Raw genomic sequence first — 18,960 nt, forward strand, 5'->3', positions numbered from 1 at the left:
CTAGTAGCATTTAATCTACAGGCCATAGGTACATATAGTGCACTCTACTAGGGACTTATATGTAAATTAAATAGTCCAATTGGGCATGATCCAAGGTTACCATGTTAAAGGGAGAGAGCATATGCACTTTAGCACTGGTTAGCAGTGGTAAAGTGCGCAGAGTCTTAAAACAAGCAATAACAGTATCTAAAAAGTGGAGGGAGGCAGGCAAAAAGATAGGGGTGACCACCCTAAGGCTTTCAGGTCTGACAGTAAGCTAAAACCTGTTTGCTTTTACAAGGATTGTTTAAGCCCCAGACATTCCGGGTCAAACATGCAATCTACACTGAGTCAGCCCCCCCCACCATTGTCTCAGTCATGATTGATGGTGTGTGGTTGGTATGGTACGTGTCAGCATAAGGAGCACCTTCCAGGCTAGGAGTAGGTAAGAGAAAGAGACAAAACAGCAATCCACAATTAAGCAAATACCCACTTCCGTCCATCCACACAGAGTAACAAACTGCCAAGTGAATTCCTTGGAATACAACAAACAAACATAAATCCCTGAAAACATAATACGGCATATACCACAAGGGTGGGCAGTGCTATGAGCAATACAGCACAAATGAGCAGACAACTTGTGCGTTATAGTAATTGGTTACAGGCAATTTAGGATTCACTTATCAAGAACATGATAATGAGGTATGGTGCACTAGACCTCCCTGCATATTAGTAAATGATCATCATTTGGCAGATGTTAGTCAAGGGGTCAGCCAGGAGGAAAAAGGTCCAAGTTCTTAAAGTTCAGTATGTTGGCAGGAGTGTTGTCCAGAGTCGGCTGTGACAATGCATTGCCACTGGGATGAGGTGATTTGCAGAATGATAATGCTTCTACAGGTGAGTCAAATGAGCAGGTCTTCCCATCCCCCTCTATCTGGAGCCTGGCAGGGTATAAAATACTGTATTTAAGACCCATGTGATGAAGTGCTTTGACATTCTGGAATTTACGATGCGTCTCCTGGGCCACCAATGTTAAGTCTGGGTATATAGAGATTGTGGTACCCTGATATTGCAGTGGTCTCCGCTCTTAGACTAGGTGGAGCGCCATGTCTCTAAAGTTTAACTAACATGTAATGAGAGGACGAGGAGGTGTTCCAAGTGGTGGTCTAGGCCCTAGTTATCTATCTGACATTCCACTACAAAGGGGTCCGTAAAGCTCCGGGGGTCAAACAGCTCAACCAGCAACCATTCTGAAAATTGGTCGAGGCACCCCATATTAGTGGATTCTGCAGTGCCAGTTATGCGAACGTAATCTTGCTTTAAGATCTTCATTTTTAATGGACAGAGACTTTAGGAGGAATTCCATCTTGTCTAAGCGTTTGGCTAGGGAAGCAGTGTTGTCTTCCAGGCCTGAGATACGTTCCTCTGTGCCATCCAGACGGTACCACATCATTCAATTCTTTCCCCCATGTGATCGAGGTGACTCATTAATGTATCAATGTACCTTAAAGTATGAGTTGTAGCGCCTTGAGGCACGTATAACTATAATTGTTGAATGTCCATGGTTTTGTGTGTGTAAAATCTGAACCTAACAATAACGTCCCTCTAACCTTTGGTTTTTTTAGTGAATTTCTAGTTTTTTTTTAAATTCAGTTTTTCTACTATAATATATATATATATATATATATATATATATATATATATATATATATATATATATATATATATATATATATATGTCATACCTATGTCATCGCTTGCCAGAAGGTAGTAATAATAAGGACCTAGTTCCCGTTTTTTGTTTTGCTAATAACTTTGGTGCCATTTGATGAATCTCCATGAAATTTTCAAAACTAGTTTGCCACTCACTTCAACTGCTGTCTTGAAAGTTTTGGGGTGATTCATCAGGAGAGGGGACCTTGGAAAAGTGGGGTTCCAAAACGCATTTCCCCATAGGGATTTTAGAAACAACTATAGCCCGAACCCCCGGCCAGAATTACACCATATTTGGCAGAAAGCTAGATCTTGATCTTGAAAGTTTTTTGTAATTTGCTGCAAATCCATTCAATAGTTTTGGAGTTAATGAAAGAAACAGAAATTTACATATCTAGGTTCGCGTCAGGTCAGCAAATCTGACAGATCGCATGGTGGGATCTGATTGGCTGTCAATACTTCAACCAGGAAGTGTTTGCAGTCAGCTTGGGGCTCAGACTCAGCTGAGTCCTATGAAAAAAGTAAATAAAAAATACAAGGGGGCAGGGTAGGAATACCTTGACCCCCCTAGGCCTGTTGGTGGGGTCCCACAGGGGCCAAAACATTTATTTTTAATGTTTACTGCAAATTCACTGAGAATCCCTGAATCCACAGCAAAAATGAACTAAAAAACAAGTATGGTCTCCCATCCTTATTTTTTTATTTGCCCCGTGGATAGACCAGGTTCTGGGGGGAATATGAATTTGTAATGAAGTGGACAGGGTGCATGCGCCCCCCACCTCCACAGACCAATTATGGTCCCAGGGACCACCACCTCCCAGGGCCTGGCCAATAGTTAAAAAAAGGGAGGGGAGCCATGCTGCCTTCTATTCTGGCTGATTTTTGCCCCAGGGACCCATTTCTGGGCTTCGGCTGGATTTGAGAATGGGAGGTGGGCCATTCAGCCTCCTTCGCAGACTGATTCTGGCTCCAGAGACCCCATCCCCTGGGGTCCAGCTGATTCTAAGGATGGGGAGGAGGGCATGTGGCCCCCCTCCCAGGCGGGTTTTAGCCCTGGGGACATCATCCTCTGGGGCTCGGCTGATATGCATAATGGGGAGAGGGGCCATTCACCCCACCTCCCAGGCCAATTTCTGCCCCAGTGATCCAATTTCCTGGGGATTCATCAAAATCATATACGGGGAGGAGGGTCATGCAGCACCCTTCCCTAGACAACTTCTGCCCTGGGGACTCCATTCCCTTGGGTCTAGCCGTGCAATGAAAATGGAGGAGGGTCAAGCGGACCCCCTCCCGGAACCATTAAATGCACTGGGTACCCCTTCCCCCTGGGTCGGGCTCCTGCTCTGTGGGGAAACCTCTGTTTGCTTTTGCTTGGTGGGAGTGATTTAAAGCTCCCACCAGATTAGCGCGAAGAGTAAGGGGCATATTTACCAGAAAGTGGTGTATCATAGATGATGCACTACTTTTCTTGCGCCCACCTACCGGCAACTAACGACACCATGGTTGCACTGTACTTACAATACAGCACGCCATGGCAGTCATTAGCACAATAGTGTTGAATTTTTTGATACTATTGTGTTGCTTTGCTACACTAGCATCAACATTTTTGATGCTAGTGCAGCAAAGCACAGGGAGACCCATAGGTTTTTGTGAGAGCTTCATTTTAATGCCTGTGCAGGCATTGAAAATTACAGAAAACATGGTGCAGTGAAATGTTGTAAATTTCGCCTGCACCAATTTTTTGGGCCTCCCTGTATCGGACATCCCCCTTGCATACATTGTGCCTGGTGCAGGCCTAATGCGACGCAAGGGGTTACAAAGTTAGAAATGGGGTCTTTGGTTGGCAGTCAGGTTACCCACTGTCCAAGCAAGGACCCTCAGCCTAGTCAGGGTAAAGGAGAATCACACTCAGATAACCCCTGCTCACCACCTTGGTAGCTTGGCACGAGCAGGCAGGCTTAATTCAGAGACATTGTGTTAAGTATTTTTACCCACACACACAGTAAGACAGTGAACCACTACAAAACGACACAACACAGGCTTAGAAAAATAGTAAATATTTTTATCTAAATAAACAAGACCAAAAACAATAAAAATCGATAATACACAATTATAAATATGATCTTAGCACTTAAAAACACAAACATAGTGCCTAGAAGCACAAGTGCTGCAATTTGATGTTAAGCAGCGTTGTGACGGAATCATTTTCCACAATGCAATGCCACTGGCACAGTTTACGGAGTTGTACGGACTCCCAGGTACAGTTCCTTTTTAAAACAAATAGAAAACAGGTTGGTGCGTGGAGTCGGGGAGCGAGGCATCGCAGGATCCAATGCAGTGTCTTTTCCGGTGCTGCAGGTCAGAGGAACAAAAGCATTGCGCAGGTCCTTACTGCAGAGCGGTGGAGGTGATGTGGCGTTGGTTGCGAGGTGTCGGTCCATTGGCACCTCTGGCAGAGATGAAGTCCTGCAATGTCACGATGCAGCGGGGCGACCTCACAGGGTCGCGCTCACGTCACAGGGTTACAGGCAGCACAACAGAGTCGGGTGTCACGAATGTGGGTGCTATGAGACTCAGATCTCAGCAAAGTCAGGCGGGATCAGCGGTGGCAACGATGCGAGGCCTGCAGAGTCGTTAGTGTCGTCGCACTTCTGCGAGGTCCATGGCTTCAGGTGCAGGTGGCGTTGCAGGTTCCGTGCATCGTCCAGCATTGTTTCACCAGGACTTTACCAGGAATTCACTTTCAGGGGCCCAGGAACTGGAATGGCACCCTCCCTCTGGCAAGCTAGAGTCCATAGCATGCAGACTCAAAACTGGGTGGTGAAGCCTTTGCTGTCCCTGAGGCTTCAACACAGGAGGCAAGCTCTACTCCAAGCCCGTGGAGATTCTTTTCAAGCAGGAATGCACAACAAAGTCCAGTCTTTGTCCCCTTTCACAGGCAAAAGCAGCAACTGCAGGATAGTGGAACAAAGCACAGTCACAGGCAGGGGCAGCACTTCTCATCAGCTCTTCAGCTCTTCTCCTCGGCAGAGGTTCCTCTTGATTCCAGAAGTGATCTAAAGTCTGGGGTTTTTGGGTCCACTACTTATACCCCTTTCTGCCTTTGAAGTAGGCAAACTTCAAAGGAGAGTCTCTGTTGTTCACAAAATCCTGCCTTGTCCAGGCCAGGCACCAGACGCACACCAGGGGGGTTGGAGACTGCATTGTGTGAGGGTAGGCACAGCCCATTCAGGTATAAGTGACAACTCCTCCCTCTACTCTAGCCCAGATAGCTCATCAGCATATGCAGGCTACTTCCCAGAACTCTGCCACTATGTAGAGGAGATGCACAAACAACCCAACTGTCAAACTGACTCAGACAGGGAATCCAGGCAGAGTCACATAATGGTTTAAGCAAGAAAATGCCTACTTTCTAAAAAGTGGCATTTTCAAACTAACAATCTAAAAAAACTAAGTTTTATGAAAGATGTATTTTTAAATTGTGAGCTCAGAGATCCCAAACTATTTCTATCTGCTCTCAAAGGGAATCTGCACTTTAATAATATTTAGAGGCAGCCGCCATTTTAACCTATGAGAGAGATAGTCCTTGCACAGTGAAAACCAAATTGGGTAGTATATCACTGTCACGACATGTAAAACACATCATTACATGTCCCACCTTTAACATACACTGCACCCTGCCCAAGGGGCTACCTAGGGCCCACCTTAGGGGCCTACCTTAGGGGTGCCTTATATGTATAAAAGGGGAAGGTTTAGGCCTGGCAAGTGGGTACACTTGCCAAGTCAAACTGGCAGTTTAAGACTGCATACACAGACAATGAATGAATCTTAGCCCCTCTCATGGAGCTGTGCATAGTCTTGGGGACTACCACCCACACGTCTACTTTCTGCTACCTCCCTAGGTTTTTTCTCCTCCTTTTAGAATGTTTATCTAGAAGAGACTAATCACCTTTCAAGTTCTCTTTGGGTAGTGGGTACTGTGGCTACTTGCTACTCAGCATTACTTCAAACTATTGAAATAAAAAAGATGAAAAACGACTTTGTCCAGTCCTTGAAGGCAGGGTGCTCTCATATCTAAAGCAGAGTACAGAGACATAATAACCGAAGCACATTTCTGTACCACAGTCTGCCTAGGTCATGAATATTTCATTTAGGCTAATTTTGGATACAATACATCACCCCCATATTAGTCCTATTTGCTGTGTGAATAGCTTTTGAATTTGGTATGTGTCTCAACACCATTTTGTTTCATGTGCTCGTTCACGATACAGCTGTGTAAATTAGGTCATGTACATTAAGGCATCTTTATCTCACAAACATTGGGAGGCACAGTTCTAGCTCTCCATGGTAACAGTAAACACACATAAACAGCAGTAGCTTTTGTCATTGTCCTTGTAGAGCACTAGGTCGCTTGCCTTGAATGCTGAAACATTTATATTCTTATGATAGTTGTGTACTCATCCAAAAGCAAGGGCTTCATCCTCAGAATGGAGCAAACAGTGGTGTCTCTTTTTTCAAACATATTTATGTTATTTGCTAATACACAACATTCTCTGCCAAATGAATAGTGTGCATATCAGTACGCTCAAAGTTTACTCTCTAACTTGAATGTACTATTGTGCAGTATGGACAATAACCACAGACAGTTCTGTTAGCCTAAAAGGCCACTTTATTAAGACAGGTCAGTAGTTTAAATCATTTATGTAAAAACATAATTAAATCAAATTCACTAATACATTTAATATTCCTGACATCCTTGCTCCCATAAATACCTCTAAATTATAATAGTGTCCAAACAACTCCTCCATATGACAAAAAAGCCTTAATTCTTCTTTCATTCACAGTCCTTACATTGCATTCCCCAGTCTGTTACTCATGCCCACTATACATCTCCAAGCCTCTTCCAATACCCTTACTTCAAAGCCACATACTTTTCTATTCCACTCCCCTGTGCTCACTCAAGGGCTTGATCCACTCTGCAACTGACTATCCACCCTAAATTGCCACCTATACGATACTACGCATGTCCTACTGGTGCTTAACCACATTTTCTCGTCTTTAGATACCTTCTTGTGCGTTAATATACAATCCTACATTGCCTACCAACATTCACATGTCTAACATTTCTCATCCAAGTGATAGTCTCCTACTCAGTCACAAGGTGTGCTGATGGGCTTAACACTTTCCGTGTCCACTCACAGGCTTTTTGAATCAGCAACATGCTGAGCTCCAGATTCCCAGCTACCTGTGGTCAGAAGAAGCCTTACCTAAGAATACAAAAATCATCTAAGTAGTGTATGACCAATGTGTGACCAGATTTCTGTGACAATGCCAAATGTACTAAAGGTCTCAGGCAAAGAGCAATTTAATGCACACCACACTGGCAATCTGTCCACATGTATAGCTCCAACAAACTGCATACCAAGTAGTGAAAAATCTTCAGAGTCTACAACATTATGCGAAAAGCTCATTTAATTTTGCATTCAGCCAAATCTGCTCCATCCCTACCTGTCCTCACCAATCTAATGGCATCATTTACACTATCATAATTCACAGTAGAATACTCCTGAGCTATAAAGTCATTAACTGAGGCTCCATCCGGGTAAGACAAATGGTGTATTCTGAAATTCTCGGGAACAGCTTTCTTAGGAATCACACCTCATGGGAAAATGGTCAAATCTTGTGAAGGTAATTTATGGAAAGGCCCTGAATTCTCCCTCACTATAACTCTTTTGCCAAACATTTCCACTACAAAATGTTTCAACTCTTTCGATGATTTCATGTTATCTGCCCTCATTTGTTCTCCAGGTCTGTGATAACCCTCTTGAAACCCCAACTCCAACTTTTAGCTGCTTAATTGTCCTGGTAATTCCTGAGCCATTCTTTCAATTCATCCTCTGTCACTGGTGTAGGGGACATTTGGTGCACGCTGTATTTTCTCTCCCCTCCCACGCTCTGGACTCTATTGTATGCAAATCCAAAACATTGTGTACGGGGCCACACGTCTCCACACTTGGAGCATTCATGTTTGTGTCGGCACACTTGTCAAATGCAAAAACTGGTTACATCCTCAACATGCCTCAAATATTCCAAATATCCTCTTGCATACATATCTACCCCCTCTAGAGCAGGACAGCTACGAAAAAGCTGATGCATAATTGGAAGAATACAAACCATATGTGTTAGTGACGCAGGGATAGTAGGTGCCATCTATTGCAACCACAATTCAGAATTTACTTCCATGCATGATTTCTCTGTATCAAATTTAGCTTTGCACTAAACTCCTTGTCATATCCAAACTGTGCAAATCCGTCAAAATCCATTTGTGCTTTTCCTATGACACATGTGTACTTAAATATAACCACTACTATATCAGTGTACCTTTTGCTTTATGCTTTGTCATAAACTAAAAAGGCTGATGCTCAGTTTTCAATATCTACTGGCACCCTTGGATGTCTCAGTAGTTTCAACTCTTTCACCTTTGACCTTCCTGTGGATTGTATCTCTCTATGCAGTAATTTAAAAGCATTAGTAAATCCACATTTGCAATTTTTGAATGTATGATCGAACAACTAATGCAAGAACCATGTGTGTCTGAACAAGGCAGTCGGAACAATGACAGTGTTGTTTCCATGCATGCCTTTACCAAGCATGCCTTTACAAAAAAAAATTGTTGTAAAAGCATGCCTAGTAAAGGCATGTGTGTAATAGCATGCGTGGTTCTAGCATGCTACCCCGCCCTAAAAACACAAATCCCTCGACCCCCCACCCCCTCTAAAAAACAACTACCCCAACCCCTCAAAACCATAACTACCCCAAACCCCCTACCCGCCCTAAAAACACAAGTATCTCCACCCCTCACCCACCCTAAAAGCACAAGTACCCTGACCCCTAACCACCAACCCTAAAAACACAAGTACCCCGACCACCCACCCTAAAACACAAGTACCCAACCCCCACCTACCCTAAAAACATAACTACCCCGAACCCCACCACCTGCCCTAAAAACACAACTACCCGACCCCCTCACCTGCTCTAAAAACATAACTACCCCAAACCCCCCCACCCGCCTAAAAACATAGCTACCCGTCCCCCACCACCCACCCTAAAAACATAACTACCCCAAACCCCCACCACCTGCCCTAAAAACATAACTACCCTGGCCCCCACCACCAACCCTAAAAACACAAGTACCCCGACCACCCACCCTAAAACACAAGTACCCCAACCCCCACCTGCCCTAAAAACATAACTACCCAGACCCCCACCACCTGCCCTAAAAACACAACTACCTGACCCCCTCACCTGCCCCAAAAACATAACTACCTGACCCCCCAAAAACATAACTACCCCGACCCCCCACCTACCCTAGTAACACATGTACCCTGACCCCCCACCCACCCTAAAAAAACACAAGTACCCCAACCCCCCACCTGCCCTTAAACCACAGCTACCCCAACTCGCCCTAAAAACACATCTATCCTGACCCCACCCACCCGCCATAAAAACATAACTGCCCAACCCCTCCACCGGTCCTTAAAACATAACTACCCTGACCCTCCCAGAAACATAACTCCCCTGACTCCCCACCTGCCCTAAAACCACTAGTACCCTGACCCCCAACCACCTGCCTTACAAACACAAGTACCCTGACCTCCCACCACCCACCCTAAAAACACAAGTACCCGACCCCCACCCGCCCTAAAAACATAACACTGACCCCCACCACCCACCCTAAAAACACAAATACCCTGACTCCCCATCCTCCCTAAAAACACAACTACGCCAACCCCCACCCATCCTAAAAACACAGCTACCCCGCCCTCCCTTTCCCCACCTGCCCTAAAAAAATAACTACCCCAACCCACCCTAAAAAACATAACTACCCCGCCCTAAAAGCATAACTATTCTGACCCCCCACCACCCGCCCTAAAAACATAACTACCCCGACCCCCACCACCTGCTAAAAACATAACTACCCCGACCCCCACCACCCACCCTAAAAACATAACTACCCCAAACCCCCACTACCTGCCGTAAAAACATAACTACCCTGACCCCCCACCCTTTAAAAAAAGAATGGCACCACAAGCCCTAAAAGCATAACTACCCAACCCCTACCACCTGCCCTAAAAACATAACTACCCAACCCCACTCTAAAAACAAAACTATCCCGCCCCCCACCCACCCTAAAAACACTACTACCCTGCCTCCCCATCCACCCTAAAAACATAACTACCCCCACCCCACCTGCCCTAAAAACCTAGCTACCCCAACCCCACCTGCCCTAAAAGCATAACTACCCGACCACTGTCCTAAAAACACAAGTACCCCGACCCCCACCACCCGCCCTAAAAACACTACTACCCCAACCCCCACCTGTCCTAAAAACTATTACGATCCCCTACCCTAAAAACATAAATACCCCACACCCCCATCCGCCCTAAAAGCACAAGTACCCTCACACCCCACCACCCACCCTAAAAACACTTCTACCTGTTCCTCATCTGCCCTAAAACATAACTACCCCAACCCACCACCCACCCTAAAAAACATAACTACCATGACCTTGCAGCCCCCCACCCCGCCCCTTAAAACAAATGGCCCAACTCCCCCAGCGTCCTCTCCCGATGCACTCTCCCTTTTTCTCTGCCTTAACCACACATGTGCGTTGGTTAGCACATGCATGGTTAAGGCACACAATAAGCCCTGCGTTGTTCCGGCAAGCATTGTTCTGCTTGCGATGTAAACAATAGCGTTGTTTCAGACTCGTTGGTCCGAGCATTTTCCAATTTTTTTTTCTTTTGTTTGCTCTGACAGATGAGCACCCAGCGGCATTGTGAGACTCATGTATGGCAATTTCCTTTCTTAGTTTGTTTTCCTCTTCCCTTCTTTTTTCTAATCTTCATCCTCATCCCCTTGAGTATTGTTCCCTGCCACTATCTGTACATCTTCATCACATACTAATTTCTTAATCTCCTACTTGTCATAAAGTTTGCATGTATCAACTTCCTTCACATTATTTTGCTTGCACCTTGTGTCCCCACACCTTTCAATTGCTCCTTCCTCTACTCCAATCAATTTTGCCTCACTTCTTTTTTTAATCCCCGCATCTCATACTGACCACCACTTGTCCATACCTTGATGTAAAATTTTCCTTCCCACAGTGTCGGCTACTCTAGATTCTGACACACTCCTCTTCTCCTGCTAGTAGTTCTTTGTGTGTTTTTACAAGTCTCCTCCTTGAAAACCACCAGAGCTCCTCATTCTTTTAGTTATCTTTCCCCGTTCTTCTCTGCTTCCCACTTTCACTCTTCTGTGCATGTTCCCACACTTTCACTCAGTTCTCCCTCTTCCCGTTCATTGCTCTGTTCATCATAGTCTAGCTCAAACCGTTCTTTGTCATTTGTACACTCTCAACACCTCGTTCCACGATGTTTGCCATCTCCCACCCCCCATTATATATTTTCCATTTTGCATTTGTTAGTAAAAAAATTTGCGACGCTGAATTCCATTTCTACAGTCTCCAAAAAGTCACCATGAACTCCGTATACCTTAGGGCCAGTGTTCATTAGTCACTGTAAACTCAGCTGATATATTTTCTATTCCTCTGACCTCATCCGTCAGGATCGTTTTCTGATCTCCAACCTGAAGATAGTCTGCTACCTTGGGACTCCCAAGCCACTCTAGCTTCAGTTTGGTCTCTTCCTTCTGTACTTATATCTGTCACCCACACCCACCTACCTGGCCCCTTTCCTTCCTCTGTATTTGCTTCTCCCACCTACCAATTTCCCTTTCCTCTGTCATTTAGCTTCTCACCTAGGTCTGCTTTGGTCTTGTGAAATGCCTGTGCTTGTTGAATGCTCCCCAGTATCCCTTTCTATTAATGTTTCCCATTCACACTGCAGCCTTGTCTCTTCTGCCAATGTTTCCTCCCTTTCATTGTGCCTTAGTTCAATGCTATTTATTGGAAAATCTGCCTTTGTATGTTGCACATACTTTGTCATGTGTGCTGTTTTTTTATTTGCCAGGGACGATGGTACCATTATCTCATCATGCCCATTCTGGGCTTCCTCATCGTCTGTGTGGGCCGTGTGCTTCTTCACATCCTGCAACATTATGCATTAAGCGTTACTGAAGGCACTCGTTCCTCAGGCCCTTTCCATGCTACCAGCCTGCTATCTGCCTCTCACCGCTCCTCCACCCACTCCTCGCCCAACCAGCAATGGCTTTCTAGCTAGTTCCCCTTTACTCTATTCCTTATTAGATGCATTGCAGGCCCTAGTCCTCTCTCATGGGGTGAATATGCGGCGATCACCCTCTCTATTCCCCTCATGAGGCCTGTCTTTGGATCGCCACATTTCCACTGATAACTATCCTAACAAGCATTTGCAATGCAATAGGTCTCGCGTTTTCTCGAGTTAGAGCTATTAGCGTTGTTAATTCCTAACTGGACTTTTCTTGGCACTTAAATTGAAAATGAAAAATAAAAGAGTTGACATAAGCAATGGGTTTCAAAGCACCATGGCCACCATGAGCGTGAAGGAGAGACACAAAAAGAAAAGGAAGTTTGCTCGCAGTCAAATGTATTGGGAATCATGATATTATCCATGTAACAGAGGCAGTCTGCAAGGTCGGTAACAAAACCGCCCCAATGAGGGACAAACGTAAAACATTTATCAATGATAAAAAAGGCAAGCTTACGAACCAGTGAAAGTGATGGGCATGGGGTGGGCATGGTTAAAACCCTACAATTCTTACAACAGGTCAAAGTGCTTGCATGTGCAACCTAAAAATTGAATACTTTGAACCCTGAGCACAGAGCTCTCAATGTTTCCCTAGTTCATTATTTTCCATCTGTCCTTTTTTCCATTCATCCCTTTTATTTCTGTCTACATTCTAATCTATCCTAAATCTAACTATAGCCTTGCTCACATTTCTGCTCTTCTTCCAACACTTTTCCTGTCTGCCCATGGGCTGGGTTCTGGAGTCAGCAACAGGCTAAACTCCTGTACCCTAAATAGCCCTTGCACCAAACTCAACCCCTCCTTCCCGTGACCTATCACAATACCCTCTTTCCCTGTCACCTTTGTCACTGAACAGAATTGCCCGGGGTGGAAACTGGCCTTGCCTCGGTTCCCTCCATGCATCCCTCTTGGCAACCTTATTTTGACATGTTATGTGACTTTTTACATGTCAATATACTTACAGTGAGAATTGTATGTGAGGTAAAATTGTACATTGTTTGAAGCCAATGCCTACAAGTAGTAGCTCCATTTTCTCATTTTCTATTTCCTCCATTTAGAAACATTTTCCCAATTGGAGAAAACCATCCTTCAAAATCCTCACAAAGTTTGGCTGTGGTTTGTGTCCCTGCCATTGACAAGGGTACATCTTTCCTTATAGTCTGACAATGGGTCAAAAATGACTTTGGAAATGCTCACACAAATTGACGTGTCTTTGGATGTTCACAGAGTCATAAGGCCAACCACACCTTGTAGTTCCCACTTTATACCTCTTGGAAGTGAGTTAGACAACTTTCTTATATCGGTAAAAAATAATTCATGGCTGCTAGTAATCCATTTTTAAATATAAAGCCTGAATAATTCCAACAAATATTGCCCATAAATATGAGTTTATGAACAAAATGACCTTGTACAATGAGAGGTAAAAGGCATTAGAAACAATGACAGAAGTGCAATCTCCTGCTCTTGATGACAGGTAAATATCATTTTCGGTTAAAAACCCAGTCCCAACACCAAAATGAATGCATCTAGAAAAAGCCTTAGATTTAGGAGTTTCATCAAAAAAGAACTCTGCTCCTCCAACCTTCTTGCTGATGCTACAGCCAGCACAAAGAAAACTTTTAGTGACAAGTACTTCAGGTCTACATCAGAAAGAAGTTCAAATGGAGGAGATTGTGATGCCTTTAGAAACAAAGACTTACCCCCAGCATGGAACCGTTAACTTTGCAGGAAGACGCAGTAAAGTTTAGTATTCTATTTCCCAGAGGCCCAGCTTCAGCAATACTCCCCCAAGAGGCCATATTTGCTCTGACTATGGGACACTGTACCCTTATTGTGGAAACTGCAATCCTTTATTGAAACCATACTGAAGGAATTGTAGTATCCACTTATATTCATATATACACATATGGACAGACCAAAGGTTTTTCAGTGCACCATGCTGAGAAACAGGTGACTGTAGGATTGTCAAGTGGATATACTACAAGATTCCTGTACTGGCATGTCTACTCAAGGGGAAAGTCTCAATCTTGACCCTTCCTTTCAACAACAAGTCCACCTGACACATCTTTCGACATGCAGCTTGACATGACTAATTGGAAAGACCCACTCCTGCATTCTGGACATCACTCTGAGAAGTGTAAACCAATTCATTCAATTGAAGTCCACTCTGTTCTTCCTCAGTCTGGTTAACAATTATGCCTATAAATGGAAATGGAAGAAATGCATATAGAAGGAGCTAAGACTACAGACAAGCTAAATGTATTTCCCTAAACACCCCTATACCTGTAAAGGAAACTCTGCAGAACAGTATTCTCTGAACTGGCAAAAATGTCTCCGTGAGGCTTCCCAAATCTTTGACGCAATCTTTCAAATATATAATGAACCAGACAGAAGTCATGGGAAAACCCCACTTAATATTTCCGCTACCACATTCTCCTTCCAGTAAATTGTCCTTATATCTCTATTTTTCAAGGAATGGGTTCTGTTCCTAAAAAACATTTTCTTTGAATTGACTGATGGTCCAAAGGTCGGGCCTGCAGACCTGGATTTGCTCCAGTAAAGAACTCTTAAGCCAATCATCTGCCTTGCAAGGACTAAAGTTTGTTGTATTTGACAATACATAGAGAAGACACTTTAAAATTCACCAAAAAATATAAAAATGAAGAAATACAGCGTGTTGTTGTTTATACTCAGATGTCCGTCTGGCTGCTTAAGTATATGCGTAAGCATTGGCATATACTATATGCGGATGATAGTTTAAAGCAATTTATAACAGACCCAACTTTACTTATCGGGGTGTAAAAGTTTGAAGAGTATGGTATGCCCCAGTTACTCTATGGATAAACTCAATAGGAATTGGTTAACAGCATTAACAGCACTCAACAAAGGTTTCTATAAATATGGCCATTGTGGTATGTGCAGATGGGCACATGATGGCAAACATACATTTGATAATAGTGCCAAGAAACAATTCCACATACTGTCTAATAATACTTGTAACGCCAATTATGTGGTATATGTTATTGAATGTAAATGCAGACAAATGTATGTGGGAAGCACGATCAGGGCTCTAAGACACAGAATCAGTGAGCATTATAGGTCTCTGAGACGGGACGATTTAAGATATTCAATAGTAGTACTCATGAAGCAATGTGCAGCACAGGGACCTGTCAGAAAGTTCAATATTTTGGGTATAGAACAAGTAAAAAAAGACCCCCGTGGGGGCAACAGAGAATTGTTTCTGAGAAGAAGAGAGTGTACGTGGATCTTGCGACTAAATGCAGAAGAAGAAGGTTTGAACACTAACCATGAACTAGAATATTTTTTAGGAGAATTAGTTATTAGATGGGTGATTATGATATGATTTAATAATTTGTGTATTGACTAGTCTCTAAATTGAGGGGAGAGAAAAGTGCACAGATTTACATGTGTATAGGACTGTGTAATGATTGTCAAATGATTCGTATGATTGCTTCTGTGGGATTTATGGAGGAAATTGGGCTGTTAATTATTGTTTTTTGTATAATTCCTCCTGTGAGTGGCTTGTTCCCGTATGTGCTGGTCCAATACTGAGATAGTGGCACAATATATAGAGTGCCGCGCAAGTCATTGCTAAACTTATTCCAATATTGCAGACGTAATTCGTACGGGCAGTGTTGCTACTTTAAGTAAGCCAAGTTTGTGCATGGATATCCATATAGTCCTTCTTCAGTGTTATACATACAATAACGAGCCAAATATGGTGCCTAGATAGACGATTCAGGAGCGTACATGCTCATGTGGAGACCGCGGGATAGTAATGTGCACATTGAGAAATCTAGGGTAAGTGAATAAATAGTTTTGATTTATGGATACTCTTCCAACTGGCAACATTTTAAGTTTTTACAAGTTATTAAGTCTAATAGAGATGCTTTGGAAGAGCATACATGCTCTGTTCGAACTAGGGAATCGAATAGTCACATAGGGGGTCATTCTGACTCCCGCCGGCCGCGGTAACCGCGGTGCCGGCGGGAGCCGCCAGAATACCGCTGCGCGGTCAGAAGACCGCTGCGGTTATTCTGTGTTTCCCACTGGGAGGGCGGGCGACCGCCAGAAGGCCGCCCGCCTGCCCAGCGGGAAACCCCTTTCCACGAGGATGCCGGCTCCGAATGGAGCCGGCGGAGTGGAAAGGGTGCGACGGGTGCAGTTGCACTCGTCGCGAATTTCAGTGACTGCTATGCAGACACTGAAATTCTCAGTGGAGCCCTGTTACGGGGGCCCCTGCAGTGCCCATGCCATTGGCATGGGCACTGCAGGGGCCCCCAGGGGCCCCACGACACCCCATACCGCCATCCTGTTCCTAGCGGCCAAAGCCGCCAGGAACAGGATGGCGGTATGGGGGTCGGAATCCCCATGGCGGCGCAGCAAGCTGCGCCGCCATGGAGGATTCCCCAGGGCAGCGGAAAACCGGCGGTACACCGCCGGTTTTCCGTTTCTGACCGCGGCTGTACCGCCGCGGTCAGAATGCCCTTGGGAGCACCGCCAGCCTGTTGGCGGTGCTCCCGCGGTCCCCGGCCCTGGCGGTCCATGACCGCCAGGGTCGGAATGACCGCCATAGTCCCTGCCCAGTTCAGTACTAGAGTAAGTAAACCAAAATTTGGCGTTAGGGCAATCACATTTAATATTGAGCCATAAATGGTGAGTGGATAGAAGATTAATGAATGTACCGGCATGAACGAAGACGTAAAACATAGTTTGTAAGCTAAGACATGTATGTGTACGGTTAGCGATCGTGCTCTTTATAATGGTTAATATTCTATTTGATTGTGTGTGGATAGAATATTAATCAGCATGTAGGTACAAATGAAGCCAAAAACATTGTTTATCAGCTAAGATATGCATGTAATCGGCTAGTGATCGTGCTTATTATTATGGTCGGTATTCTATTTGATTTTTTGGTTGCTATGGATCACATAATCATATTTCTGTATTCATGATAATTTTAATTCTAATTTTAATTTCTCTTTTACTCATGTAGTTCCAATAGTAAGAAATTTGTGATTATACTTACGGTCTCCAATGAATTACGATTGGTAATACAGAGGATATGGATAACAGTCAGGTAACATGCTACAGGACTGTACAATCTGGTTGGCACTTGCATGTATTAGAGGTGGTTATTTGGTCTGATCTCACTCAATTTTGGGACCAGCACATTCGGGCACTTGCTTTTCCAGGGTTAATTTGCACTTATACATGTCCCATCTTTCTTAGAGAATATTTTTCTCCTTGAGATATTGGTAATTATTTCATCCTGTTTTTGATGCTGATGGCTCATATGCTATGACGAACATTTGTTTTATGGGTCTTCTAGGGTTATGTATGTTACTGCTAGAAATGGGGTCTCTAGTTGGCAGAGGTATACACCCTTGTCCAATTATGGGCCACAATCCTAGTCAAGGTAAGTCACACACAATCCAAATTATCCTGTGCCCACTGTCTGGTAGCTTGGCACTGAGCAGTCAGGCTTAACTTAGAAGGCAATGTGTAAAGTATTTGTGCAATAAATCATACAATAACACAGTGAAAACACCACAAAAGTACACCACACAGGTTTAAAAAAGTATAAGATATTTATCTGAGTAAATTAAGGTCAAAATGATCAAAATTTGATAAGCACCAGTTGAAATATCACTTTTGCAATGATATGAAGAGTCTTAAGTCTTTAAATATCAACAATTGTCTCTTGTGTGCACAAAGTACCTGGTATGCGTCAAAATTACATGCACAAAGACTGCATAGGAGGAGATGCGTGAAAAAGGAAGGTGTGTGTTGGATTTCCTGACGTGCACAGACAATGTGTCCATTTTTTTCACGCTGCAAGGCATTTGCGTTGATTTCTGGTGCGCAGTCTTGGATCTTCACTGTGATGTGGGGTCTTTTGACGCCCAAGGAAGATGTGTGGAAATCCTGGGCGTGCAGGACGAAGTCACAGGTGCTGCATCGATCTAGTTTGGTGATGCGTCATAGTTTCTGTCGCACGGCAGGTGCTGCGTCGATTCCTCACACAGGAAGTCAGGCTGCGTCGTTCTTGGTCGGTGATGCTTCGATCTGGTGTGGCTGTGCATCGAAGTTCCGTTCAAAATGCAGGCACTGCGTCAATCTCCACTCGGGGAGCCGGGCTGCGTCGTTCCAGTTCGGCAATGTGGCGATTTTTTCACCGCTGGGCAGGCTGTGCGTCGATTTGTGCCACCCAAGGAGTTTCCTTGAAGAGTAGAAGTCTTTTTGGCCCTGAGACCTCAGGAACAGGAGGCAAGCTTAATCCAAGCCCTTAGAGAGCACTTCTCGCCAGAGGCCAGCACAGCAGCAGGGCAACACCAAGGCAGCAGTCCTTCACAGCAAAGCAGTCCAGGTGAGTCCTTTGGGAAGCCAGAAAGCTCCTCTTGGCAGGTTGCAGGATCTGGTTCAGAATGTCTCTCCCAGGAAGTGTCTGAGTTGGTGGGATCAGGGACCCAGGTTACATACCCAAAAGTGCCTTTGAATTGGGGGAGACTTCAAATAGTGGTTTTGAAGTGCACAAGGTCCCGTTTCAGCACATATCTGTCTGCCAGGCTCCTAGTAGGGGGTTTGGCAGTCCATTGTGTGAGGGCAGTCCACTAGCCTTTGAAAGGTAGGTGTCAGGCTCCTCCACCCTTCCAGCTCGGGAAGACCCATTCAGTATGTAGATGAGTGCAGTTGTGACTGAGTATCCTGTGTTTGTGGTTGTCTGTGTGAAGTGCACAAGGGAGCTGTCAACCAGCCCAACCCAGATGTGGATTGGAGACAGGCTGTAAGGCACTGATGGATTTTAAGTGCAGAGAAATGCTCACTTTCTAAAAGTGGCATTGCTAAAATAGTAATATTCAAACTCACCAATACGCAGGATTTTGTATTACCATTCTGGCCATATTAAACATGACCGGTTTACCCCTTTTTGATCAGAATCTACCCCTCAAACTGTATATGAGGACAGTCCTAATGTGAGCCTATGAAAGGAACGGTC

Source organism: Pleurodeles waltl, chromosome 1_1, assembly GCF_031143425.1.
Source record: "Pleurodeles waltl isolate 20211129_DDA chromosome 1_1, aPleWal1.hap1.20221129, whole genome shotgun sequence".
NCBI lineage: Eukaryota > Metazoa > Chordata > Amphibia > Caudata > Salamandridae > Pleurodeles > Pleurodeles waltl.